Source organism: Macaca nemestrina, chromosome 7, assembly GCF_043159975.1.
Source record: "Macaca nemestrina isolate mMacNem1 chromosome 7, mMacNem.hap1, whole genome shotgun sequence".
NCBI classification, from domain to species: Eukaryota; Metazoa; Chordata; class Mammalia; order Primates; family Cercopithecidae; genus Macaca; species Macaca nemestrina.
In genome coordinates this window covers 171,984,248-172,012,122 of record NC_092131.1, presented here as the reverse complement: position 1 = coordinate 172,012,122, position 27,875 = coordinate 171,984,248, and the positions used below count along the sequence as shown (strand labels likewise).

General features: G+C 43.1%; 1 protein-coding gene across 5 annotated transcripts in view; it reads left to right on the top strand.

The window, feature by feature from the left end:
* The window catches only part of LOC105497527 (OTU deubiquitinase 7A), a 368,351-nt gene that overhangs the window by 78,000 nt on the left and 262,476 nt on the right, over positions 1–27,875 (top strand). Inside the window, exon 2 of one of the 5 annotated variants that reach the window (XM_071067241.1) lies at positions 18,569–18,708. The exons of the other annotated variants lie outside the window; for them this stretch is intronic. The gene's annotated coding sequence lies outside the window, so the exon portion shown is untranslated. The remainder of the gene's footprint in view (positions 1–18,568; positions 18,709–27,875) is intronic. 5 annotated transcript variants of the gene reach the window in all.

Below are 27,875 nucleotides of genomic sequence, written 5' to 3'. Positions count from 1 at the left end.
AGTGGGGGGAGAGGGGAGGACAAGGGATGCCATGGAGAGGGCAGCAGGACTGGAGTAGGTGGAGGTCCTATGAACCTGGCCATGGAGTTTGGGTTTTGGCCCAAATGTGATGAGAAGTCATTGGGAGGTTTTAAACTAGAGGTGATGGAATCTGGTTTCTGTGTTAAAAAATGACCCTTCCTGCTGTGTGGAGAATCGAATGTAGTCAGGGGTATCAGTCAGGTGACACATGCAGGCAGCCAGGCAAGAGGTGTTATGAAGCAGATAAGGTGGTAGCAGGGAGATGAGAAGAGGTGGAGGGATTTGAGACGTGTTCCGGATTTGCCTGTTGATTGCACATGGTTGCTGAGGAGAGGAGGAGAAATGAGGAGGGCTTTGATTTTTGGCTTAAGAAACTGGGTGGGTGCTGAGAAGAAGGAAGTTGGAGAGAGAGTGGTGGTTGGAATTCAAGAGTCCTGGTTGGGTAGTAGTTGGTTTGCAGTGAGTAGGCATGTGAAGTGGAGAGCTCGGATAGGACCGAGTGTCTTCTCTATATCATCCAGGTGCTATTTAGAGCCTTGATGGGAGTGCATTTGGGGAGGGCATAAATGGAGATGAGATGCAATCCAGGCTGAGCCTTGCATTCCATGACATTTGTCAACAGAGTCTGAGGAGCAGCCAGTGATGAAGGAGGAGGACCAGGAGAGGTTGGGGTGTCAGGACAGCCAAGGGAAGGCCATGTTTCAGAAGGAGGGAGGGGGCCAGCTGGATGGAATTCTCTTGAAGGCTAATTAATATAAAATACACTTCATGAATGATCCTAGAAACCCACATTAACACAAGGGCCCACCAGCACAAAGCTGCATAGAAAGCCTCTTAGATGCTGGGGTTGGTCCGGGACATGTTGTACCGTACTCATTCATTGTGTGCCTGTGTCACATGCATCCCTTCAGTTGAGCTTTCCCTATTCTACAACTAGAAGCAGAGATGTGGGCATTTCATTGACCCTCCTACTCAAAAGAGGGACACAGCAAGAGAACCAAAATAGAAGGTGGGATGGTAGAATACAAAATTTGAAGAATCCCAGAGGAATCATCAACCCACTTCTTATATTTAACAATAAAAAATTCCTAGGGACCAAGCAACTCCCTTAAGATGACTATTAGTTGTACTGGGTGTGGTGGCTCATGCCTGTAATCCCAGCACTTTGGGAGGCTGAGGCAGACAGATCATGAGGTCAAGAGATCGAGACCATCTTGGCCAGCATGGTGAAACCCCATCTCTACTAAAAATACAAAAATTAGCTTGGGGTGGTGGCACACACCTGTAGTCCCAGCTACTGGGGAGGCTGAGGCAGGAGAATTGCTTGAACTTGGGAGGCGGAGGTTGTAGTGAGCCGAGATCGAGCCACTGGACTCCAGCCTGGTGGCAGAGCTACACGCCATCTCAATAAAGTAAAGTAAAGTAAAATAAAATAAAAAATACTGTTAGGTGTAGGTCAGGACTAAAACTCAAGACTTGCACCTCCCAGTCCATTATTTTCTACCATGAATACGATGGAAAAATGTCACTTCCCTAGGTGTCTCCATTGTCAAGTTCTCATCCTAACCTTAAAAGGGGACCTCAGCCTGTGACTCTGTGTCTCTCAGGCAGTTCCATAAAGGGGGCACCCTCTCCTGCATGTTCTGGGGCCCATCATGAGGCAGCATCTATAGCCACCAGGTCTGTCATTCATGGATTGAGGGCCAGAGGCCCCAGAGGGGGTCTTCAGGGCACAAGAGGTGGCTACATTTTCTGAGTCGTTTCCATGATATTGGGTGGAGGGGGGAAGCTCATGAGTGGGTGCAGAACGAGGTCACAGGCCAGGTTCACACCCAGAAATTCCACCCCAGGTTGGACTTGTGCCTTCCCCACACACCACAGTCTTCAGGGAGCTGTTTTGCTTTCTCTGTTAAGGGCATCTATTTAATCTCTTCCTCTTTTTCTCCTTCCTTCCTCTTCTTTTTTATTTATCCTGTCTCTTGATAAAGCAATTCTAGTCTTTGAATCAAAACACCTGGGTTCCAGATGTGGCCTCTCCTTTGCGGGCCTCACTGTTCTCGTAACATGAAGGCTTTGAGCTACATGAGGGCAGACGTTCTCCAGGTGTGGCCCCTAGGCCTGCAGCATCAGCATCAGCTGCAAACTTGTTGGAAGTGCATGTTGTTGGCTCTTGGGGCCTCCCCAGCCCCACTGAATCAGAGTCTCTGGGGGTGGCCCTGCTGCCTAGAGTTTACAGGCGCTGCAGGGATCCTGATGTCATGTGGGAGCCATGATGTAAAAGGTCTCTGGTTGCTGTTGTTCCTGACACATCTAGGGAGTGTGATGTACTCCCGTCAACGTGATTTTATAGGGTGGTGGTGGCTCCACTTGGTAGAACCTGGAGATGGACTTGGCCTTGTGGAGTTTAAATTGTATCCTCTTCCTTCTCCCAGCTGTTGAGGATCCTGAGGCTTGCTAGGCGCTATTCAGCCAGTCTCCCCGCTCTGCACCCTGTACCTCTAACTGCGTAACAGTGGCAGTGAAGGGAGCTGGCACCTGTACCTCTAACTGCGTAAACAGTGGCAGTGAAGGGAGCTGGCACCTGTACCTCTAACTGCGTAACAGTGGCAGTGAAGGGAGCTGGCAGGCAGGGCCAGGCTGGTGGGTTAAAATGCAGCATTGGCTCATTTTGTATTTTTGGTAGAGAGAGGGTTTCTCCATGTTGGCCAGGCTGGTCTTGAACTCCTGACCTCAGCAGGAGAATCGCTTGAACCCGGGAGGCGGAGGTTGCAGTGAGCAGAGATCGCGACATTGCACTCTAGCCTGGGCAACAAGAGCGAAACTTGGTCTCAAAAAAAAAAAAAAAAAAAAAAAAAAGCAGCATTGGATTTCCACAGTTCTACCTCTGCCCCTCCCAGGACCTGCAATTTTTCTTGCAGAGATAGATATGTTTCTTTTGAATGTGCCATGCTGCTGAGATCAGAATTAAGCCATGAGCGAAGAAGCCCAGACCGTATGAGTGGCGTGATGTTGAGCCTCAACAGCACTGAACTGGACGGGAAGAATTTCAGTTTTGGGAAACGTAATCATGGAGGAGTGAAATGTGTTGCCCTTTTCATGTCAGAACATTCATGTGAAAATTATCTGGCTTCAGTTTTTGTTTCTAAAATTAACCTTTGGTATTAGAAACATCTACAACGTTAAAATCTGGGGGATTACTTTCAGACATCTTGGATTACTTTCAGATGATTGCATTTCTTGGGGAACACCACAGTGGGAGAGGGACCAGAAATATTCCCATCTGATTGAACAGAGGCTGGATGTGACCAGCCCAGCAGTTTCTCCTGGTTTCTACCCTGCATGAGGAAGGTGTGGGCTTGGAGGAGATGCTCAGTCAGTGTTCCTTAGAGTGACTGCTAGAAGATATTCTGTGTCTATTACATAGTACTTACAATGGTATATCTCCCCTCAGAGTATAAAAAAATTTGAAATTTATTTCTAGCTTCTTCAAGACTTCAGTGATGCCAGAGATCTAACTGGGTGTAAGATTATGGTAATGGCTGTAGGACAACAATCCAGTGAAACTGAAGATAGAATGGGATCTAGAGTTTGGGTCCTGGCCTTTAGTAATCCTCTGGCCTTGGAAAAGTCACTGCACCTCCTTGAGCCTCAGCCTATTCATACGCAAAATGAACATTAAAAATAAACCCTTCCCATGAAGGATGGAGCAATTAAGATTATGTGAGTAAGCTCTTTCTAAACTACAAAGAGCTCTGAAGTATCTACTGCATGCTGTGGATAGCTTTGGGGTACCTTTCTCAATGTCTCTGTTCTAAGGGTACCCTTTTCCTCCTCCGTTCACATTGCTGCAATGTTTATAAAAAGAGGCCTGGCCCCTCCACCTCCTGCGGCTACCACCCAATGGTGGGTTCCCTACCCACACTGGGGCCAACACAATCCCCACCTGCCACTATGGATGATTGGCCAAGGGGGGATACTTGAGAGGGGTAGTGCATTCTTTCATGGGAATGTGAAAATACCTTCCCAGAAGAGTCCTTTATCCTTGAGTGGGTTAACCTGTATCATTGAAACTAGGCTGTTCTCTTTGCCCATCAATAGCCATTTGGAATGAAAACAAGAAAAGAGATGAGAATGAGGAAAGAACCATCTGAAGACATGGCAAACATGGCCATGGTTCCTGCCCAGTCATGAAGCCCAGATCTATTCTGGCCCTTGGAGTGTCTGGCCTTCCATTGTTTGCTTATACTAACTTGTGGGTTCCTGTGTTTTGTAGCCCAAAGGGTCCTTTGGCATGATGACACCATATCAGGCACATTAGTGCAAAGTCTTATGCATATTTCTCAGTGTCTATAAGACTAATTTAAGACATTCATAAACAGAAGGGAAAAAAGGTATAAATATTGGAAAGACAAAAACACAACTGTTATTCTTAGAATCAATATGATTTACCTAGAAATGCAAGAGAACCCATCTATTAATCCAATTACTCAAAAATTAATTATTGAGTGCCATGTGGGGTCTGGCATTGTGGAATGACTTAGAATTATGAGAGTGTACAGTAAAGTGGCCAACTACAAAATAATTGTATAACAGTAAGCTTTCCATGTTAAATAAAGCATGTTACAAATTTGTTGATGTTAAACAAGGCCTGGACCATTGCTGGAGGATTTCCCATGTTAGATATATTCCTAGGGTCTTATGCCAGCTTCCTCCCTGATTTCTCTAAAAGACTGAACTGTTGCCTAAAGAGCTTCCTGTGTTCTATTCATTGAAAGGAGTTTGCACTGCTATGAATTCTATAATATATATGATATTGCCTGCCATTTCCAATGCCTCCTGTATTGTTTTTATTCAAAGGGTTTCTCACCATTATGAATTGTATCATGTACTTTGAGGCTTAAGTCAAAAGAACTTCCCACATTTATCACATTCAAAGTCTTTCTCAGTAGCCTAAGTACTTTGATGTTGAGAAAGTTGTTGATGTGCACTGAAGGCCTTTCCACATTAATCATGTTCATAGGGTACCTCTCCACTATGAACTCTCTAATGTATTTTAAGGCTGCCACCTAGGCTCAGTATTCCTTGAGGTCACTGAATTTCCCTCCGTCTTTAAATCTTTGATGGAGAGTAGGAGATGTATATTTTTGTAAGTGAACATTTTTCATATCTGATTAGCTCCTATCTTGGCTCCAAATTTGGAAAATTTATAATTCATATTAGAATACCAAATGCTTTCTTGCTGTCTCATTTAAGAATTAAATTCCAAGGTAACCAATTAGCTCTACTTAGTGAGGTGACCAATAACTGTATACTATCTTCATGCTTCTTATAGCCATTGAGCACCCTTTTCCTTGCTCCAATAAGGCCATCACATCTGGCTCAGAAAAACAATGTCTAGCATTGAGATCAAATTGCCAGTTCTCCATCATCACATCCTGGTACAACATTTCTGGAGCAGGTTCAAACGGCCTCATCTGTGGCCACATCTCTGGCCATGTATGCCATGTTGTTTGATGAGAAAGAGCTGACCAGTCCCCTTTCGGGACTCCACTAAGTGGAGTCCACTTAGAAAGCCCAAAACATATCTAGAGCTAAACATTGACTTTTATATGTAAAGCAACATTTTCCCCTCCTCCTTAGGTTCTTTGTTTCGTAGAACAACAGGCCTCACACACATTTCATAATGAGATGGAATGAAGAGGAGGGGCTACAGTCTGTCTGTGATATCACTGCAGGGTCCTGGGTCAGAACTGTGGCGATTCTTTGACTCTGAGCCACGTTGCTGCCTTCTCAGAGCCCCTGAGGGGAGACCTGCTTACACCTCCCTTTCCCAGATCAAGTCAGCTATACCTGCTTGCTGGAAGCCTCCATTCTAGGACTCGCTACCTGGCTTCCTTCTTAGGGACACCTCTCTGGAGGCATCTCATGTAGCAAAGAAGTGAGATGGTGGAGGGGCAGCAGGGCATGAGGGCCACAGAGCCCAGTGACACATCCCACAGCACCACATACCCACACAGCCCCACCCGCAGCTTCCACATCCGCGTCCTGTCCAGGCACATACCCGGTCTCACACATGAGCATGGCACACACACAAAAGGAGATTCCAGTAATGAGACACTCTGTCCACATTCCTGACCTCTGCCTTAAGTACCTAGGCAGATTTGGCAATAAGAATTGTTGGAGGATAGAGAATTTGTTCTACTAGATAATACCGTTTATTGTAAATAATAATGGTAGCTCACATTTAGTGCTTATTATATGCCCAGCTGTATTAGTTTGTTTTCTGTTGCTTAGGATACCTGAAAGTAGGTAGTTTATAAAGAAAGGAATTTATTTTTTAAAATTATGGAGGCTGAGAAGTCCAAGGTTGAAGAGCTGCATCTGGTGAGGCCCTTCTTGCTGGTGGGGACTCTGCACAGAGTCCCGAGGTGGCGCAGGGCATCATATGGCGAGGGGGCTGAGCGTGCTGGTTCAGGTCTCTCTTCCTCTTCTTATAAAGCCATGATTTCCCCTCCCATGATAACCCATTAATCCATGAATGGATTAATCCATTCCTGAGGTCTCTGCATCTTAAAGACCTTACTTTTCAATACTGCCACATTGAGAATTAGGTTTCAACGTGAGTTTTGGAGGGGATGTTCAAACCACAGGACCATGCCTGCTTTGTGTGTTTATGTGTACTATTTAATTCTCTGACCAAGGAAGGTGCTGCTCTCCTTACTTTGTGGATGAGGAAACTGAGGCACAGTATGTTCATCTCATTTGTCCAAAGCCACACAGCTAATCTATGGCTTAAATAGGTCAGGCTCTTACTGCTTTGCAAACAGACCCAAGTCACATGTCTGCTGCACTGGTTGGGGTACAGCAGGAACGTCACAGTCTGGGGTGGATGATTGAGGGCCAGGGTCAGAATCATGGAAGGCATCAAGTTTTGGGGGCACTGCCATCTTCCCCAGTAACTTCCAAGTTGGTCAGGATAATAGGTGTTGCCCTTGTACTACAGTAATGACAGAAGGTCGTGGAAGAAGGTGTGGGGAGCTCCAGAGGCCAGGTCTGGAAACGGCACACACCTTTTTGCTGTTCCTCTTTCATTTAAGAAAGAAAGAAAAGCTAGTATAATCTTGGAGTGAGAAAGGCAGTTTCTAAACAGAAAAATATGAAACATGTTTCAAATAAAAATATCTACAGATAAGAATTTTATTTTTAAAAATTCACATGTACCGAAAGCTTACCCAAAATTATAAAAGGACCAGCTGAGAAAATGTATCAATGCATACTTACAGGGTTTACATGCATCAGTATGTAGTTACAGGGTTTAGATCCATGAAAATGTACTTGCATGCTCTAGATGCATCAAAGTGTACTTGCAGGATTTAGATGCACCAAAGTGTAGTTGCAGGGTTTAGATGCATCAAAGTGTACTTGTGGGGTTTAAATACATCAAAGCATACTTGCAGGGTTTAGCTGCATCAGTGTGTACTTGCAGGGTCTAGATCCATCAAAGTGTACTTGCAGGGTTTAGATGCATCAGTATGTCCTTGCAGGGTTTACATGCATCAGTGCTGTACTTGCAGGCTTTAGGTCATGTGTTCATGTTATCTGCATGCCCACGCTTAAGAGATAAGCACAGGTGGGCATTGCTGCTCCCTTCTGAACTGACCCTCCTTTAACTCCAGCCTCCCCATTCTACCTCCACAGCTTCCCCTACTCTTCCTCAGTAAAACACTCAGGAGAATCATCTACCTTCGTTGTGCCATTCCTCACCTTCTGTTCATCCTTTTTGAAAAAGTAATACATTTTAATTGTGAAACACTTCAAGCACTCGGACAATACAGAGCCCACTGCTTCTGGAATGCCCTCCTCTTTGGTTTAACTTCCTTCTTCCGGAAGCAAACGCTTTAGGATGCTGGTTCTCAAATTTTTTGAGGTCAGGTTTCCTTACGTTCTTAAAAATTATCGTAGTGCCAAAAGAGCTTTACTTTGTGATGTATATCTGTTAATATTTACTGCATGGGTAATTAATACTGAGAATTTATAAAATATCAATTTTAAAATTACGATTATAAACCTATTACGTGTAAACATAGATAAGCTTTTATGAAAATTTTTTCAAAAAAAATCATGAAAAGGGTGGCATTGTTTTATGTTTTCGTAAATTTTGACTGGCTTAATAGAAGACAGCTGGAATTTCTTAGCTGCCCCACAATCCATGTATTGGGGTGTGTTGTTTCAGTTGTAGTGAGAGAAGCAAGTCTAACCTCATACAGGTAGTTGGAAAAGGGAGGAGTATTTCAGTTGACTTTTCAGGTAATTGTGGATATCTCTGACACTGCATCTGAATTCAACAACAGGTAGTTTCTTAAAATTAGTTGCCACATGGAATCTGAAACCACACTGATAAACTTTTCATACCCCATTACATTATAGTCCTTTGCCATGTCTTGCACTTATCTACAGATGATCTATAACATGATACACTGATCGCTGGGAAAATAGTGGTCCCTTGAGTTAGGTATCTTCTAAGCATTGTCACATTTCATTACACACTCTTAGAAAATCACATTCATTAATACCACCACCAGTCTCATCAGAAAAGTCTCTGAGTATTGGGAAAAGTTAGATTCACAGTAGTAGATACAAGAAGTTTCATGGGGAAGCTCAAATTTTATCATCAACAATAAAATACTATTGGGATTCTCTTTGAAGTGACAGGCTCACTACATTCATTTTCAAGAGGATGCTTGCCAGATACCAGTGTCTGAAAAATGATAGTTTTCAGTTATTCTTTCAAACCCTGCAAGTATGCTTTGATGAATAGAAGGTGAGGAAAATGATGTTTCATGGCAATGCAGCTAGTTCATGGTGTAACTCAGGCAATCATACAGGTGCTGTGTCTCAGGACCTCCATCGCTCTTTGGCATAGAGCAGAGATACTTAGAATATCAGGAACACTTACACACAAGGGTTGCTAGTTAATACAATTAATACTTTTCACTGCTTCATCGATATTCTTAAACTGTTTTCTGTTTCTGTTTGGGTTTTGTTCTTTGGCTTTTGTAAGTTTGAGTGTTTGATGGTGAAGAATATGAAGGCTACTGGCCCAGTGGATGCTATTGCCTTAATTTGTGCAACTTTTTCCATTGCTTCGATACCACGAGTGTTAACACAACAAAAGGCAGATCTCTCCTTAGAATGATCATTGAATGGTTGTGAAAATAGTCTTGACCTTTTGGATCAAGGAACCCCAAACCTCTGCTTTGGGATTCCTGCATGACATTAAAAGGTACGCCCCTAGATGGAGGAGAGATTGCCCACTCCACACTCCTTCAACAGCAAGTATTGATGTTAAGCTCTGATTTTCCATTTCTTCTGGTTTCTAACAGCTGAGAAATTCTTCCCTTTGTTGCCAGTCTTCTTTAAGCATTCTTTTCCCTTGACCTCCAGAATACCACCACTTTCTGGTTTCTTCCCATCTCAGTGGCTGTTCCCTTCCCTTCTCCTTGCTGGCTTGCGGTATTTTCTTTTCTATCTGACCCTTAAATGCGGGACGTCACAAAGGCTCAGCCCTGAGTTGTGTTCTGTTTTAACTCAGCTCTTGTTGGGTGGTCTCAAGTTCCATGGCTTTAAATACCAGTTTTGTGCAGGTTCCCCAAGCTACACCTCCGGCTCAGAACGTTCTACTGAGCTCCAGTTCAGTGTACTAGTTGCCCAGTTGATGTCTCCACGGTTTCCACAGGGACCTCTGATCCTGCTCTCAGCCAAGCTCTTCCTCCAGGCCTCCTCTTTTTAGAAGTGGCATCTCTAATACTGAGATGATCAGAACATTTGAAGTCTTGTTTGATACCTTACTCTCCCTTTCCCCCCAAGCCAATCAGCCATGAAGTCATGAGAAGTTATTCACCAAATTACTTTCTTTCCACCATCATTGCCGATCTGCTGCTTCCTCTCCTGGGTCCCAGAGCCTCTGGCCAGTACTGCTGCCGCCACCTTTCACCAGGCCTGCAGGGTCACCTACACCATCTCCTGTGCCCCTGGGTGGGGCTGTCCCTGCTCACCACCCCTCAGGGCCTCCCACTTTCGTTCCTGTGAATCCCAGCATCTGCCTGTGGCTACAGGCCCCTGCCTAGTTTGGCTTGTCCTTGGCTTTCTGACCTCAGTTTGTGTCTCAGATCCAAGCACATTGACCTCTGCTGTATTCAGGGAACAGACCTGGTCTTTTGCCACCTCTGGGCTTTCCAGGACTGGTTATGCTCTTCCTGCGATGTTCCTTTAGGTCCAGTTTAGAGACCGGGATTCCCTCCTCCGAGCTGCTCCTGCACACCCCCTGTTGATGGCTGTCTCATATTACCCTGGGCACCTCCCTCAGTACCACAGACCCTTTGCATTATCAGCTACCCTGCCAGGTTCCCCTGCAGCGTGAGCCCATGCCAGCAGCCCCTGCCTGTTCACTGCAGCATGGAGGGTTGTGTCACTGCGCGTCATGTCCGAGGGCACCCCTGCAGAGCACCTTCCAGTCTGTTAGAAAAACCCACTCCCTTACATGACCGAAGGACTGGGATAAACAGTTCCTAAAAGAAAAACAAAAGTGAGCAACAAGCTTTATAACTGTGTTCCGTTCTCACTAGCAATTGATTGCAGGAAAAACACTTGGCAGTATCACCAAGATCCTGAAATCTAATACTCAGTCTCGCACGATTCCACGTTTCAGAATCTTTCTGATGGAAATGGCTAAAGATAGGATACAGATTTATATGTGAGGATATTTTTCTGATAATATGTAAAATCAGCCATTTTCATTGGAAGCAGTGAAAATGTCTCTGAATAGGATGATGGTGAAATCAGTTAGTGATGGGTGAAATGAGTGGCTTTGTGTGGCTCGAGCAGAGATGGTGTCCCTGAGGCTGCAATCACTATGTCAGGTCCAGCCATAGGGGGCATTGGATGCCAGGTGAGCAGTCAGAACAGGTGTGACTGTCAGAATTTAAGGAGAGGTGCTAGCTGAGCCTGGGATGTGCATTACCTTTGAAGATATATATACTGGTGCAGTCAGGTTTCAAAATATGTTTGCATGAATGAGATCGCAAAACTTAATGGTTAATACAACCTTGGATTCTGATAGGGTGTAGCGGGGATGGCTCCTGTGTGGTCCGTGATGTCTGGGACCCCAGCTGAGAAGCCTTGAAGACTGGGGCTGGACTCAAGCAGAGGCTTATTCTGGAGCTGGGTCTGGATGACTCAAAGATGGGGACTGCTGACTGGAGTGCTCACATGTGGCCTCTACACGTGGCTTGGCTTCCTCACAGCATGCTGACCTCAGGGTCATTCTTACATGGAGCTTCAGGACTCCAAGTGTACATGTTCTAGCGAACCAGGCTGCATCACCCATCCTTAGCAGTCACACTGCATCCGATCTCCTGTATTCTATTGATCCTAGCAGTCCTGAGCCCACTGAGAAGCAGAAGGGTGTAGGTCACAGACCGCCTCCTCTCACTGCAAGGGCTGACAAGGTCACATGGTGGAAGAGACACATTGCTGTGACCATCTTTAGAAAACACAGCTTGCCACAAGGGCCATTATTTAACTAACTAAAAACAAGAGGCCGATGCATAAACTCGGTTTTTAAATTTGCCATTCAAAATATAACTGCTCAGTGCATCAAGAATATTTGTACCTACAGTCACTGTATTCCTTCCCCTGTGGAAAATTGACAGAAGCCGTTGACTTTTTAGAACATGAGTGTGCAAGACATTGAATGGCGGTGGCTGGCATCTCCAACTGTCAGATCCAACGACAGCCCTCTTTTCTGTAGAGATGTACTTGGCAAGCAAACTTAATGGAATACTCAGAGGCTCCCTTTGCCCTTTCTTCAATACAGAAGGCAATTTGAGAAGCTCTTTCTTGCTTCTTGATCTTATTAAAGAAGATCTCTTTCAATAACTCATTTTAGTTCATTTTTTCTCCCCATATGCTGTACTTCAGTAGTTGACTTTCTGTGAGAAATCCCTCATTAGTGTCTTTCTCAGGTGGTGGTGTCTTCAAGAACCACTGAGTGCTGGGGCTGCGGCACCCACAGATCCGGAGTCAGGTAGCCACCTTCCCACAGCTCCCACCGGCTCCTGCCGGCACCTCTAAGTACTGAATAGAGTGCCCACCTGCCTGCCAGTGAGGCTTGATTTAGGTTTTTTTGTACTTTTAAAATCAAAAATTTAATCTGTAGTAAAGCTGATTTTCTCCTCTTAATTTCCAAAAGGCAGTCATTTCTTAACCTAGTAGAAGCCCCATTTTAAAAATGCATATATACATGTAAATAAAATACGAGCTAGTTTGAATGTTAAGTGTTTATTGTGTGTGTTACTAGAAGTGAAGAAAACAGCGGGAAATCTCTTGAGGTGAGTGAAATTGGTGCATGGCTGCTTTATTTTTAAGTGATTTTTATAAACCAGAGGGGCAGATACTACAGAAAGAGTTGTTTCCTGACAGTTGACATGGCCGGCCTGTCTGCTTCTGCCATCCTTGCTGGTTAATCACCCCAGGCACTCTCTTCTTGGTTTGAGGATGACACGCCCCCTCCTCGGAGGGAGCAGATCCCAGCACTTCATCCTGGACTGGGTTGTGAAGGCTTCTGGGGTGCACTGAGAAGACTCCAAAAGCCCTTGAAGCAGTCAGGATGTGTGATTCCAAATCACAGGTTGAGGTCGACAAGAACCTTGGAGAGAGTGAGTTCCAAATCCCCATCTTACTGACAACAGATCCAGGAGGACCAAGGCCTTCCTTGGTGCATGGTACCCTCTGCACCCACATCCTCCTCCATTTCCCTCTCACCCACTCCCAGGCCTCCAGAGTGGCCCAGGAAGAAGACTCTGGTGTCCAGAGCCTAACAGGGACAACCTGAGCCGATGTTCAGGAATTTGCGGTGGGAGCCAGAAGCTGTGTTGTACAAGGAAAACGGTACATTGAGATCCTTTCCCAGACTCTCAGACCCAGACTTTTTCCAACACACAAAGGCCACAGAAAGGAGATTTCTTCTTCTACCTGCTTTTTTACTGTCAATTGCCTTGTACACAGAAACGGTGCATTGTTTTTCTTGTAAAGTAAATGCTGTTTATATGAAATAATTTGCTCTATTACACCAACAGGATGGTTCTAATGTAACAGGTTGGCAGTGTGAGAAACAGAGGTTTCTCCTGTAGCCTCTAAGAATGTGGATACAAAGCACATGTTGCCTGGCTGCCTTGCAGTGAAAGTTTCAATCAGTGAAGCGTACTTTTCAGATTGCATTAGTGCCAGCATGATGATTTCTCAGGAGAGCTGTTTTTCAGAGTTCTGAGCCCAGTTTTTGTTTTGGGTGATAATGCCATAAAGGAAATGGAACCCAGGGACTCCAGGAGGTGCCCTCAGCTGTTTGGTTGAATAGGGCGCCTGGGTGAGGAATGGACAGTCTTAACTCTGGAGAAGAATTCTGGAAGAGAGTTACAGAGAGAAGACAGTCTTCTAAAACGTGACCCAAGCTCTGCGGTGGAAATGGAGTGTTCAGATACATTAAAAATTCCTAAAATAGTGTTTCACATTCATCAAGTAGAGTTTATCCATTCAAGATGTAGCTGTTCCCCAAGCTTCCATTTCTGTTTAGTTTTCCTTCCACAGTGCTGAAATATTGCATTTTTACCCCAAGAATTCATGTCTGCATTGATCTGCATTCCATTGATCATGTTTGAATCATTAAAGGGAATAGTGAAGACATTATACGTGATGGTGGGGCTGGGAGCAGGGAAAAGAAGAGCAGAGAAATAAATGAATCCCCCACCCATGGGGGTGTGTGTGTGTGTGTGTGTGTGTGTGTGTGTGTGTGTGTGAGAGAGAGAGAGAGAGAGAGAGAGAGATACATCTTGTTGACTTTTTCAAAGAATTAATTTCACCTTTTCCTAATGTCCCTTGGCTAAGGAGAGGCTTTTCTGCCCAGGCAGACACTCTACAAATCCACACAAACACTCAAACACTTGGCAGCCTGCAGACCAGCACCTGCGGCATTGGAGTGGGCGTCCTAAACACCAGGGCTGCCTCCTGTGGGACAGAGCCCCCCTCCATGCCACTGTGTGCATTGTATGTAGTTCAGGGCATTGGTCAACTAGAGCATGTGCTGTTTCGTTAGGTAAATGGAAATGTGTTTCCATCTCTCTTTCCTTTGGATATACAATTTGCAGTGAGTGAGTGAGTTTGCTGTTCCTGGTCCTTCCCATCACTGAGGGATCCAGATGGAATCTCCTAGCTGCACCCCATGGTATATTTCTCCTCACCTGTTATCTCTCTCTGTGGTTTTTATCTGTGAAGATTATTGCTACAAAGTGACCAGTCAGAGCCATCCCTGCTGACCCCCGGCATTCCTGCAGAACAGCCTTGTAGACAAGGTATGGGCTGTTGAGTTCCTTGGGTGTGGTATTTGTACCCCTCTCTCTATGCATATTGGCTCTTGTCCTCAGAATTACTCACTGCACATTCGGCCATTCCCATGGTGCTGATGACTGGGCAGATCAATCCCCTAGCCCAGGCCTCTTCTGGAGACTGATACCCCTAGATCCCACTGTCCCACACATGGCCAGCCACCAGAACTGTGTCTAGGAGCCGCTCCGTTTCCTCCCATCAGTCCATCATTTCCACCTGTGTCGCCCTCTGTGCCCATCCTCTCCCTCACTGCCCTCTGCTACTGTCTTGGGTGCTTGCAAACGCTGCAGCCGCTTGTGTTCTTTGCTGTTAATTCTGCAGCCGCCCCCTCGCCAGGCTCTGCCTTCAGCCTCTTTGCACACAGCTTTCAGTGTTTGTGGGCTGCCCCCAGAACTCCCTCAGTTAGCGCCGTTTAGGCAGAACCCACGCATCCACCTACTCCGGGGGCTGCCATGAGATCCGACATGGAAGCCCCCGCCTGGCTGCCTGGGGGCCTGGGCTGAGGGTGGGGGGCGGGGAGCCTGCAGGAGCACCCCAGCCTCTGCACTGCCCTCCCCACACACTGCCTGCTCTGTGCTGATGCCCGCAGCCCAGCCACCTTCACGGGGTGAAAAAGGAGGACCTCCCTCCATTTTCTGTCCATCTTGAGTGCCAGATCTGACTAAGATCCTGGCAACTCGCAGGCCATCCAGGTCCACACGCAGGTCCTCACGCCCACGGGTAAGGAACGCATTGCATTAGGGTTCAGCATTGACCATTTAGATAACCTTGAACCAGGGAGTACCAGCCACTGGGGTACGATAGACTGAATGTTTGTGTCCCTCTCAACCTAACCCCCAAGGTGATGGGATTGGGAAGTGAGCCCTTAGGGGGGTGATGAGGTCATGAGGAATGGGATTAGTGCCCTTGTAAGAGAGGCCTGAGAGAGACCCCTTGCCAAAAGGCTGTCACGTGAGGATGCAGGGAGAAGTCACCGTGTACCAACCAGGAGCAGGGCCCTGGTCAGACTCACTCAGCCAGCCCCTGATCTTGGACTCCCCAGTCTCCAGAACTGTGAGAAATGAATGCCTGTTGTTTATGAGCCGCCCAGTTTATAGTATCAGGTTACAGCTGTCCAAATGCACTGAGGTAGGGGGCAGGTGGCCTTGTAACAAAATGTTCCATTTTATAAAAGGATTAATGATAGGAACCTATTAAATAGCAAGACTCCCTAGTATGCATTTAAAGCCCAATTTTACTTACTAGCAATGCCCACTTTCAGGGACAAACTAACATGAACAGTTCAGCCCACACCCCTGAGGAGTGTTGTAAGGCCCCCGGTTCCTTCAGACCCTGGCAGTCACAGTGCACTGCAAAGCTGTTGACACACAGGCATGCACTGTTTTCCTCAGTATTCCTAAGTCTTGGGGTCTTTGCCTTTAATTGGGTTGTAGCTTTAGTAGAGGAAGGTAGGTCTCCACTGAATTGGATGTCCCTGTCTCCACATACCTGAGGCTGAATGCAAGGAAAAGCCAACCTCATTAGGACAGGACAGCCTCACTTCTTACCAAGGAAGGAGAGAATGGGGAGGGGCCACGTGCTGTCAGATCTCCAGTCACACCACAGGTTGCAAGCAGCCCCTGTCCCTTGCTCCCACTCTCCCCGCAGATTCTGGCAGCCACCATCCAGGAGATAACACTGAGAAAGAAGCCCCACCCAGAAAGTCACACCAAGGGCTTGGCCCTTCGGAGCATTCCCACAAAGCCCAAGTGGTTGGGAAGTACATGTGTCGCTATCTGGAAGTCCCACACTGGAAGTATTATGTGGAATAAGCTGAAGACACAGCCAGGCCATGTGCCAGGCCCTACTGGGAGCGGCACCAGGTGCTAAGGGGACCTGGCCTGGGGCAGCTGTTAGGGGCAGCCTGGAGCATAGGCCCAGAATGCGCCTCCCTTTCCCTGCACGGTGACCAGGCGCTTCTGCAGTGCGCGGACAGGTGCAGGTGGCTGCGTGGCGGTGGCACTCTGTCCTTGTACTCTCCCCTGTGTGTCTTTCCCTAGAAATGTTCATCAGGGGTGTGTGTGTGTGTGCGTGTGTTAACCTCAGATATTAATTTGGTGACTTCTGGACTGAAATTGAGCTTTGAATGCACTGCTGCTGGAAATCAAACAATGAATTTGAGAACTCAAGGCTCTCCCCTGGATGTGGTTTGGCTTTTCCAGCCGCAGGTTCAGCTGATTCAGAGCCTGTCCTGAGGGATACACCCACATTCTTCCCTTTCCCGCCTCCTGCCCCTGCTACCTTGCCCATGTCTACACTCATTCCTTCAGATGTCCAGGAGCAAATCTCTTCCCCTTAAACTACAGGCCCATTCAGTAGGACTGGGTTAGGAGAGTAGTACCCTCTTTGGGAAAACAGATCACGTTTTGTTGCTTAAAAAACTCGACTTTGAAGAGTATTTTCCTCCTAGATATCTGCACAGTTGATCTTCAAGCTTTTGCACAAATGTCATCTCAATGAGTCTCTTCAGTTTTACAACCCAGTCTCCAGACACCCATCCTGCCCAGCAAGCCAAGTCTTCTGTTGTAGTCACAGGACTTGCAGACTCATAACCTACTGTTTAATTTACTTATTTTTTTCTCTGTTCTTATTGGAATATAAACTCCACAAAGGCAGAGGTTTTCATCCACTGGTATGTGCTGAGCACCTAAAATAATCCTCATTACATGATTATTCATTGAATGAATGAATATGTGGCTTTTGTTATTTTTAAATGATCTACAGTGTTGGTCTTAAAACGAACTGCCTTGGGTCTGTATATTTTGGCATTTTATTTTCTTAAGCAGCTGAGTCTTTCAGGAAGCAGATAAAGATGATTAGTGTAGAAGTGAAACTCTGTAAAAGTTTGGAATGGGTAAGTGTTGAAGAGAGGGGAGGAGTGTGTGTGTGTGTGTGTGTAAATGCGTGGACATGTGAGCGTACACACGTACATGCATAGGTCAGAGGAGAGGATAACAGGTTTGGATGTGATGTTGTGTCTCTTTTTGCAGTAGTATCACCTTTTTTTAGCTATCTTTTCAATCCAAACTTTTCCACCGAGAAGGCACTGAGTCGTTCTTGCCTGACGAGGTGACCCAACCCCCACGAGAAGGCCACGACAGCGTCACAATCTGCTTGGGTGGTCTGTGGATCCCCTGGGGTCGTTGACTCTTAATTTTAAAAGACAAGTGTTATAAGCTTTTGCTGTTTCGGTGAAAATATATCTTCCTTTCCTAAATTAAGGGAAATGTAAGTGGCTGGTAGTGTTTCCCAGACAACTGAGATCATGTTTGAAGCCTCGATAAAAAGTGTGCAGAAAAATCTCTGGATGTGGCACGGAAACTGATGTTGCTGTAATCAGCAACTAGCAGGGAATATCTGAGATCCCCCTCTGGAGACGCACCTGACTGCATTTACGTGTCTGGTACTAACATGTCCTCATTAACAGAGCGTGCTGGAGCTGGAGCTGGAGCTTTGTTTCAGAGCGGCATGTTCAAGCCAGAATGTTTCATGGCAGGCAGATAGTCATTCACTTTCCTTTTGGGCTGGTCTTCAAAGTTCCCTTTTTCTCCTCCACAGAGGACAGTATTTTCCAAGGCGTTCGAGTGTTTTGGTGGTAAAACATTTTAAAGCAGTCTAAAGGGGTCACGAAGAGCCAGCAGGAGGCCCCTAGGTGCAAGGCGTGGGATGATTGCAGGGCTGGTTATGGAGCTGTCCCTGGGCTGACTCTGACTTGGCTGGCAGTGGGCAGCCTGCCCCAGCCTGTTCCTGGGCTGCAGAGAGCACCTTGCTCATCGGAATTTGCCACTGTCCCATGGTTTTTTGTATGGCCCAGGAAACCACCTCGATTCTGGAATGTATTTCCATGGAGCTCCACTGAGAGGACTTTATTTGGGGAGAAACAGAAGCCTCTCAGACTCTTCTCTCATAGTGCATGGCTGTGTGGCTGCTCTGGGCGTGTCTTCAGATAGCCTGGATTTTACTTTTTACCCACGGTGCCATTAACTTCATTTCAATGACTGATAAAGTGTTCTTCTTGACAAACAGTGCATTTGCTGATAATTATTTCTTTTTGTTGTCAATTTTAAAGGTGCTGGTCGACAGATTGTGAGCCGATTATAAATTGCCTCTCCCCACCTCCCACCATCTCATTCACTGCTTGTATGACATGTTAAACTGTTTTGAGGAGTGGAGCATTTACATAAGCGTCTGTTGATCGACCGCAAATGTGTATGTGTATTTCATATTATTTAAACCCATCAAAAACTCCAGCATCCAACTTGTTGTTCTCACATTTCAGATGAAAAACTGAAACACAAAGATTAACAAAGTCCCCTAAATTTATATAGATGGTTAATAGTGGAAGCTGGGATTAAAGTGGTATTACAGATTACATGTTTGTATCCCCCCGCTCCCAAATTCATATGTTGAAATCCTAACTCCCAAGGTGATGATGTTAGAAGGTGGTGCCCTCGGGAAGTGATTCGGTCACGAGGGTGTATCCCTCATGAATGAGATTAGTGCCCTCATAACGGGGACCCAGACATTCCATTGCCCCTTCTACCATGTGAGGGTGGGGAGAAGGCACCATCTATAAATGGGTAGCAGGCCCTTAGCAGACATGGAGTCTGCAGGTACCTTGATGTTGGGCTTCTACCCTCCAGAACTGTGAGGAATCGTCGGTAAGCCGCGTATTTGATGGCATTTTTGTTATAGTAGCCTGAACTAACTAGACTCAGTGTGGAAGATGCTGCTTTGCCAGATAATGAATTCTGTCAAAGGACATATTATTCATCTTAGCAAATGTCAATATGTAAATGCTTTATATAAATAAGACACCATTTTCAGTTTCCTGCATTTTGTCATTTAAATGGAGTACATGCTAAGTAATAGTTGTTCATTAAATGCTTATAGAATTTATATTCATAATATACAGATATATAGATAGGCTTATATCTACATATTAAAATATACATATCTGTAATTATATTAGCCAGGTAATATCGAGTAACCAGTAACATCAGCTAAAAATTGAAAATAGTACAGAGAAACACCACTTTCAACATTGTTAATATTGAAACAAAGTGTTTCTGTAGCATTACTTGACATTATATACAAACTTCTTTAATACATTGCAAATTAACAGGTAAAAATGATTGTACATATTAGCCACAGTTGGAATTTAAAATAGCACATGTAGATGTATTTGGGCTTATAAAGTATATTGTAGGTGCTATTTGAACTTCATATATATTTAATATACATAAAAGGAATATATTTTTCTTTTTAAGAATTTGTTTTTATATGCTTTTATCTCAAAAAGTAAATGTCAGCAGTTCCCAACTTTGCAGCACATTGAAATCAGCTAGGGGGCTTTCAGATGTCCTAGTATACGGCTCTCAATCCAGCCATTCTGATTGAATAAGGTTGAATCTTTGTATTGGGATTTTACCAAGCTACCTAAGTAATTCTAATGTGCAGCAAACTTTAGGAATCCCTGGTATATGCAGTGCATGAAGAATCATCAGATTTAGTATCTGTGTATGCCCCACAACTCCTCATTTATTTTTCAGTCCTTCACTCGCTGTACACTTGCCCATTATCTGTCGGGGACTATGCAAATGCCAGGCACATAGAGGTGGATGAAAAAGGCATAGCATTGCCCTTCTGCAATTGTAGTCTGTCAGAGGGGTATAAGCAGTTTACAGGTAAAGAAATCAACACTCTAAAATGTTTTTTAAAGACTGTAGAAAGTGAGAAGGAGGTCAGGAACAAGAGGCTGTTAGGGAGAATACATGTCGGTCCAGGCAGCAAGACGGCGTGGATGAACACTACAAGTCAGGAAGGAGTTTGGCAGGCTCTGAGGCCAAGCAGAAGGCTGAAGTGTCCCATGGGAGAGGCTGAAGAGGTTGGAGAGGGGTGTCTGGTGCAGGGGCTTTGAAGCCATGCTAGTGACTTTGGACTTAGACTTCAAACATTGTGATGCTGTTGGCTATTTTAGGCCAGGGGGCTGGGGTCAGGGTGGAGGTGGAGATAAGGTTCTAGTTAACCATTTTAAAAGTTCTTTGTGGTGGCTGTTGCATTCATTCAAGTAAGGGATGATAGTGGCCTGGAGAAGAGTGGTGTAGTAGAAGTGGATTCATGATGTATTCGGAGGAACCCACTGGTGTCGTTGGTGAATTGCATATGTGATGCGAGGAAGAGAAAGGAATCAAGGACAATTCCAAGCATTTGACCTAAGCAATCATGTAAATGTTGATGTCATTTGGTGGGAAGGGAGATAGTTCATGGGCTGTTGCCAGTGGATGTGGATTTGGAAGTAAAGTCAGAATTCTATCTGGCATATTAAGCTTGAGATGCCTGATAGACATCTAAATGGAGCTGACAAATAGGTAGTCCAGTAAACCAGTACCCAGACCAAGATACAGAACATAAGCAGGTGAACAGAAATGTTCTTCTTCCTCTTTCAGTATCTACCCTTCTATGACCTTGTTAAACTCATTTGTTAGTTCTAGTAATTTTTCTGTAGATTTTTTATAATTTTGTAAAAAACTCATCTGTGGACAAAGTCATTTGAGATTTGTTTCTTTCCAATGTGTATGCCTTCAATTCGTTGTTCTTATTTCATTGGCCAGAGCCTCTGGTACAATGTGGACCACGAGGGGCAGGTGCAGGGGATCCTTGCCTTGCTCTTGATCGTAGACACAGAGCACGCACACTTCCATCGTCAAGTCTGATGTAGACTGTGGGGTTTTCAAAGGTGCCCTTTGTCAGGTTGAGGGAGTCCTTGTATATTCTTAATCTGTTGAGAATTTTTTATCGTGAATAGATAGATTTTTGTCAAAGGCTTTCCTGTATGTTCCGTATCTAATGAGATTATTATTTGGTGTTTTCATTTGTTCTGTTAACATAGCATCATTATTTTCCAACGTTAAACCAACCTTCCATTACTGGAATAAATCCAAATTGGTCATGGTGTATCTTTTTAAATATGTTCCTGAATTTGGTTTGCTTATATTTTGTTAAGACCATTTATGTCTGTGTTCATGAAGGATATTGGCCTGTAGTTTCTTTTCTTAGTCTGGTTTTGATATCAGACTAATGCTAACTTCATAGAATAAGTTGAGCAGTGTTCCCTCCTCCAGTGTTTTATGAAAGCATTTGTGAAGGATTGATACTATGCTTTCTTTAAATCCTTTGTAGCATACACCAGTGACGCCATTTCAGAGTGGACTTTACTTTGTGGGAAGAGTATTATTACCAGTTTAATTTCTTTGCTTGTTATTGATCTATTCAGATTTTCTACTTTCTTATTGTATAATCTTTGGTAATTTGTGTATTTCTAAGAATTTGTCCATTTAATATGAGTTATCTGACTTTTTTACATAAAGTAGTTCATATTCCCAGGTAATTAATACTTTTGGCATCTGTAGTTTTGATAGCAGTATCCCCTCTTTCATTTATGATTTTTGTGATTTCTGTACTCTCTTGAATTATTGGTAATCTAAGGGTTTGTCAGTTTTGTAAATATTTCCAAAGAGCCAACATTTGATATTTTATTTTTCTGTTTTCTGTTCTGGTCCTCGTTGTTTTTGTTGTTCTGCTCTTGTGTTTAGCTTGCTTTTCTTTCTAGTTTCTTAAGGTGGCTGCTTAGCTTATTCATTTCATACCTGTCTTTTCTAATATAGTTATATATTTAATTTTATTTTTTGAATTGGCGTACTGCACAATTGACTTTCTGTTGTATAGTTCTGAGTTTAACACACATATAGATTTGTTTAGCCACTATCACAATCAGTGTGCAGAACAATTTCATCACCTGGCAAAACTCCCCCAAGCTGCCCTTTTGTAGTCAGCCCTTCCTTTACTCCTGATTAACCCCTGGCAACCACTAATCTATTCTCTGTCCCTATAGTTTTGGTATTTTCAGGGTGTCATAAAAATGGAATCATATGCCATGTATTATGTTTGGACTGACTTCCTTCACTCAGCATAGCAGATTTGAGATTTATCCTTGTTGTGTGAAATCAATAGTTCATTCCTTTTTATTGCTGAAAAGTATGTCATTGTATGGAGGCATCATGGTTTGTTTATTCATTGACACTGTGAAGGATATTTGGGAGGTTACAGTTTTGGATTATCACAAATAAAGTGGCTGCGAATATTCGTGAACAGGCGTTTGGGAAAACTAAGTTTTCATTTCCCTAGAATAAGTATATAGGAATGAGATTGCTCTGTCATGCATAAGTATATGTTTAATTTTATTTAAAAACTACCAAACTATATTCCAAGTGTTTTTTGCTTCATGTAATTTGAAGCTCTTTTGTTAGGTGCATACACATTTGGGATTGTTTTTTCTTTTTGATGAATTGAACCTTTTATCATTACATATTATCTCTCTTAATCCTTGGAATTTCCCTTGCTCTAGTCTACTGTATCTGATAACAATATATCTGATGTTAATAGAACTACTATACCTTTCTTTCCATTAATGTTTTCATGACATATCTTTGGCCATCATTTACTTTTGACCTACTTATTTTGTTGGACTTAAAGTGGATTTCACAGAGAAAGCATATTGTTGACTCTTATTTTTTAATTCATTCCAATAATCGGTGTCTATTATTTGGTATATTTCAGCCCTTTGTATTTAATTATTGATTTGTTTGTCCTTAGATGGACAGTTTTTTATTATTTGTTTACTGTTTGTTCTTTCTTTTTTGTACCTGTTTCCCTTTTCCTGTCTATCTTTGGGATACTTGAATTTTTTCAGTATTCTATTTTAACTTTTCTATTTTTATATTCTCTTTATATAAGTTTTGGTGATTGCTCTAGAGATTACAATATTCATACTTATTTTTTCACAGTCTGTGGAGAACAACATTTAACTACTTAATGTGGAATGTAGAAACCTTACCACCATATAGGTCTCTTTACTTCACCCCCTTTGTGTTGTAGGTGTCTTATATATTACATCTGCAGACACTGAAAATGCCATCAGTGTTATCACTTTCACTTTTTTTTTTTTTTTTTTTTGAGATGGGTTTCTGTCACCTAGGCTGGAGTGCAGTGGCATGATCTTGGCTCACTGCAACCTCTGCCTCCCAGACTCAAGTGATCCTCCCACCTCAGCCTCCCGAGAAGCTAGGACCACGGGCATGTGCCACCATGCCCAGCTAATTTTTGTATTTTTGGTACAGACAGGGTTTCGCCAAGTTGCCCAGGCTGGTCTCAAACTCCTGAGCTCAAGCGATCCATCCAGCTTGGCCTCACAAAGTGCTAGGATTACAGGCATAAGCCACCGTGCCTGGCATCACTTTTACTTTATAGATATTGTATAGAAATTATGAGAAGAATCTATTACATTACCCATATATGTACCATTTCTGTTGCTTTTTATTTCTGAAGTTTCAAGTTTCCCTCCCATGTCATTCTTGTCTGAGGAACTTCCGTTAACGTATCTTTCAGAGTAGCTCCAGTGACTAATTCTCTTCATTTTCTTTCATCTGAGAATATCTTTGTTTCCTCTCCATTCTTGAAGATTATTTGTACTTAGTATAGAATTCTGGGTTAACAGTTCTTGTCTTTCATTCCTTTAAAAATGTTGGGCCTCTGTGGTTTCTGATGAGAAATCTGCAGTCATTCAAAGGGTTGTTCTCCTATTTATAATGCGATGATTTTTCCTTGATGCATTCAGGCTTTTTGTCAAAAATCTTGTCTTTGGTTTTCAGCCGCATAATTATGATTTGTCTGGGCCTGGATTTCTTTTATTTTCTTTTGCTTGGGGTTCCCTGAGTGTCTTAAATCTCTATATTTGTCTTTCGCTAAACTTGGGAAGATTTCAGCCACCATTTGTCAAATTTTCTTTTCCACACCAGACTCTTGCTCCTCTCTTGGGACTTTGATAACACAAATGTCCAACCGTTTAAATTCTTTCCCTCAGTTTCCTGAGTCTCTTATTTTTTTTCAGTTTTTTCTCTCTGATGTTCAAATTAGATAATTTCTATTGATTTCTCTTCAAGTCCAATGACTTTCCTGTGCTATCTCCATTCTGCCATTTAACCCATCTAAAGAACATTTTTTTACCTTTCAGCTATTGCATTTTTCATCTCTAAAATTTCCACTTGATTCTTCTTTATATCTTTTGTTTCTTTACTGAGACTTCTGTCTTTGTTGTTGTTGTTGTTGTTGTTGCTGAGATGGAGTCTCGCTCGGTTGCCCAGGCTGGAGTGCAGTGGCACGATCTTGGCTCACTGAAACCTCCGTCTCCCAGGTTTAAGTGATTCTCCTGCCTCAGCCTCCCCAGTAGCTGGAATTACAGTTACATGCTACCAGGCCCGGCTAATTTTGGTACTTTTAATAGAGACAGGGTTTCACCATGTTGGCCAACCTGGTCTTGAACTCCTGACCTCAGGTGATCCGCCCGCCACAGCCTCCCAAAGTGTTGGGGTTACAGGCTTGAGCCACCACACCTGGCTGACTTCTGTCTTTACATTTGTTTATTCTTACGTCTTGAAGCATGGTTATTCTAGCTGCTTTTGTCTGCTTCTGCCGATATTTTTGTCATCTCGGAGTAGCATATGTTGTTTTTCTCTTTTCTCATAGTAAAGGCTTTCCTGGTCATTTGTGTACCGATTAATTTGGATTGAATCCTGGACATTTGGAATATTATGTTATCAGACTCTATGTCTTATCATAATAAGAATATTGATTTTGTTTGTTTTATCAGGCAACAACTATTTAGTTAGGTTCAGGCTTCAAGTTCTGAACCTTTTTGGGATGTGGTTCCAAAGTCGAGCCTGTTTTCAGAGCCTTCGCAATGCTATTTGGACCCTTCTATAGCTTATGCACCACTCAGTGGCAAGCCTGGGCCCTGGATGGTAGCTAGTCCTATAGTTCTATAATCAAAGCCTTTGGTGTACTGTTTAGGGTTAGATCCGTGCATGCACAGCTCAGAGGTGAGCCAGAAGATCACGCTTCGCTTTACGGGGTTACTTTCTTGAGCTCCTCCTCTTCACAGTCTTTCTGTTTCTTTGTGCTCCTTTCAGTGTCCTTTGATCAGATAGCCAGGGCTTTAGTGTCCCTGCTTTGTCTCGTACTTCATGACTTTATCTGTATGGAGGTGAAGTGGTGGGAGAACAGAGGAAAAAAAAAGCAATGAGGATTTGCTCCAAGCCCTTGAGACCACAGCTCCTGTGGGCAGAGAGAATTCCCCTCCCTCAGAGTTTTAGGAACATGCCTGGCAGCTGTGGCCACCACTCCTGCCACTGCAGAATCGTTGCACATCATTGGTTTTACTGTTAGTTTTGAAAAACCAATTTGTTTGAGATATAATTCACATACCATAAAATTCACCCATTAAAAGTGTAGTTTATTGATTTTTAGTATATTCACAGATACATGCAACTATTCGCACAGTTTAATTTTGGAACACTTCATTACCCCAAAAAGAAATTCCTTACCCATTACCGGTGACTTACACACATGCCCCCCAGTTTAGGCAAGCATTAATCTATTTTCTGCCTTTACAGATTTACCAGGGCATTTTATACAAATGGCATCATATAATATATTATCTTTTGTGTTTGGATTCTTTTACTTAATGTTTTCAAGGTTCATCCATGTTGTAGTAAGTACCAGTGCTTTTTTCCTTTTCATTGCCGAATGATACTCAATTGTATGGATATATCACATTGCATGTATCTGTTCATCAGTTGATGGATATTTGGGTTTTTCTATTTTTGGCTAATATGAATAATGCTGTTATGACAATTCATGTACAGATATGTTTTCATTTCTCTTTGGTGTATACCTAGGAGTAGAATGTCTGGGTCGTTTGGAAATTCTATGCTTAACTTTTTGGGGAACTGGTGAACTATTTTTTGAAGTAGCTGTATCATTTTACATTCCTACCAACTGAGTATAAGATTTCCAATTTCTCCACATATTTGTCAACACTTATTATTGTCTATCTTTCTTATTATACCCGTCTTAGTGAGTGTGAAGTTATATTTCATTGTGATTTTGTTTTGCATTTCCTTAGTGACTAGTGATGTTGAGTATCTTTTCATGTGATTATTAACTGGTTTTATGTATTCTTTAGAGAAATATCTGTTCAAATCTTTGTCCATTTTTATTGGTTATTTGTGTTTTTATTATTGAGTTGTATATATCCTGTATACAAGTCCCTTATCAGATGTACTTTGTGCAAATATTTTCTCCCATTCTGTAGTTTGCCTTTTCACATTCTTGATAGTGTTTTCTGAGAAAAAACTATAAATTTTTGTAATTTTGATGAAGTTCAATTTATCTTTTCTTTTGTTGATTGTACTTTTGTTATTGTACCTACAAAATTATTGCCCAACTCAAGATTACAAAGATTTACTGCTATGCTTTCTTCTAGGTGTTGTTATGGTATCATCTCTTAAGTTTAGGAGGCCCATGATCAATCTTGTCTTAATTTTTGTGTACAGTGTGAAGTAAGGATAGAACTTTATTCTTTCACATGTGGATACTAAGTTGCCCGACCACTATTTGTTTAAAAAAAAAAACACACTGTTCTTTCGCCACAAAATTATCTTGCTGTTCTCATAAAGAATCAATCAGACATAAGTGCAAGGGTTTATGCCAATACCATACTATCTTAATTATTGTAGATTTATTGTAACTTTTAAAGTCAAAAACTATGGATCCTCCTTTGTTTTTCAAGATTATCCTGGCTATTCTCAATCCCTTGAATTTCCGTATGAATTTTAGGATCAGCTTGTCAAGTTCTGAAAAAAAAGGGATTGAGTTGAATCTGTACATTAATCTAAGGAGTATTGCCGTCTTAGCAACATCGCATTTTCTGGTCCATGAATATGGGATAGCTTTTAACAGCAACACTGGAAACTGGAAGACAACGGAAGATAAGTTCGATGTGTTCAATACAAAACCCTGCAAAACTAAAATGCTAATTCCAGTGAAAGCTTCTTTATAAAATGAAGGAAGAAGAAGTGAGCATTTGGTGACAGAGAGTATAGATAAATTTTCAAAGATTGTTGCTATAAAGGAGAGCATAAAAAGGAGTGGTAGCTGGAGGGAGATATGAAGTTGATTTTTAAGATGAGCAATTTAAAAACATCTCATATAGAGAAGGAAGTGATGAAACAGTGGAAATCGGGGCTAATTGGAAGGATGCTGTCCCTTAGTAACTTTTAGCAGGTGAGGAGGTTAGCATCCAAAGGGAGATAAGGTGAGAGAAGGGTGGAGGATGAGGGTGCAGAAGCTGAAGAATAATGATGGGAAGATCAAGAGTTGTCCATAGACCGCTGTGTAGAGTAGGTAGCAAAGTTTTAAGGGAGACTGAAGGGAAAGAGTTTGTTGGAAATTTGAGAAAAACAGAAAAGTATGAAACT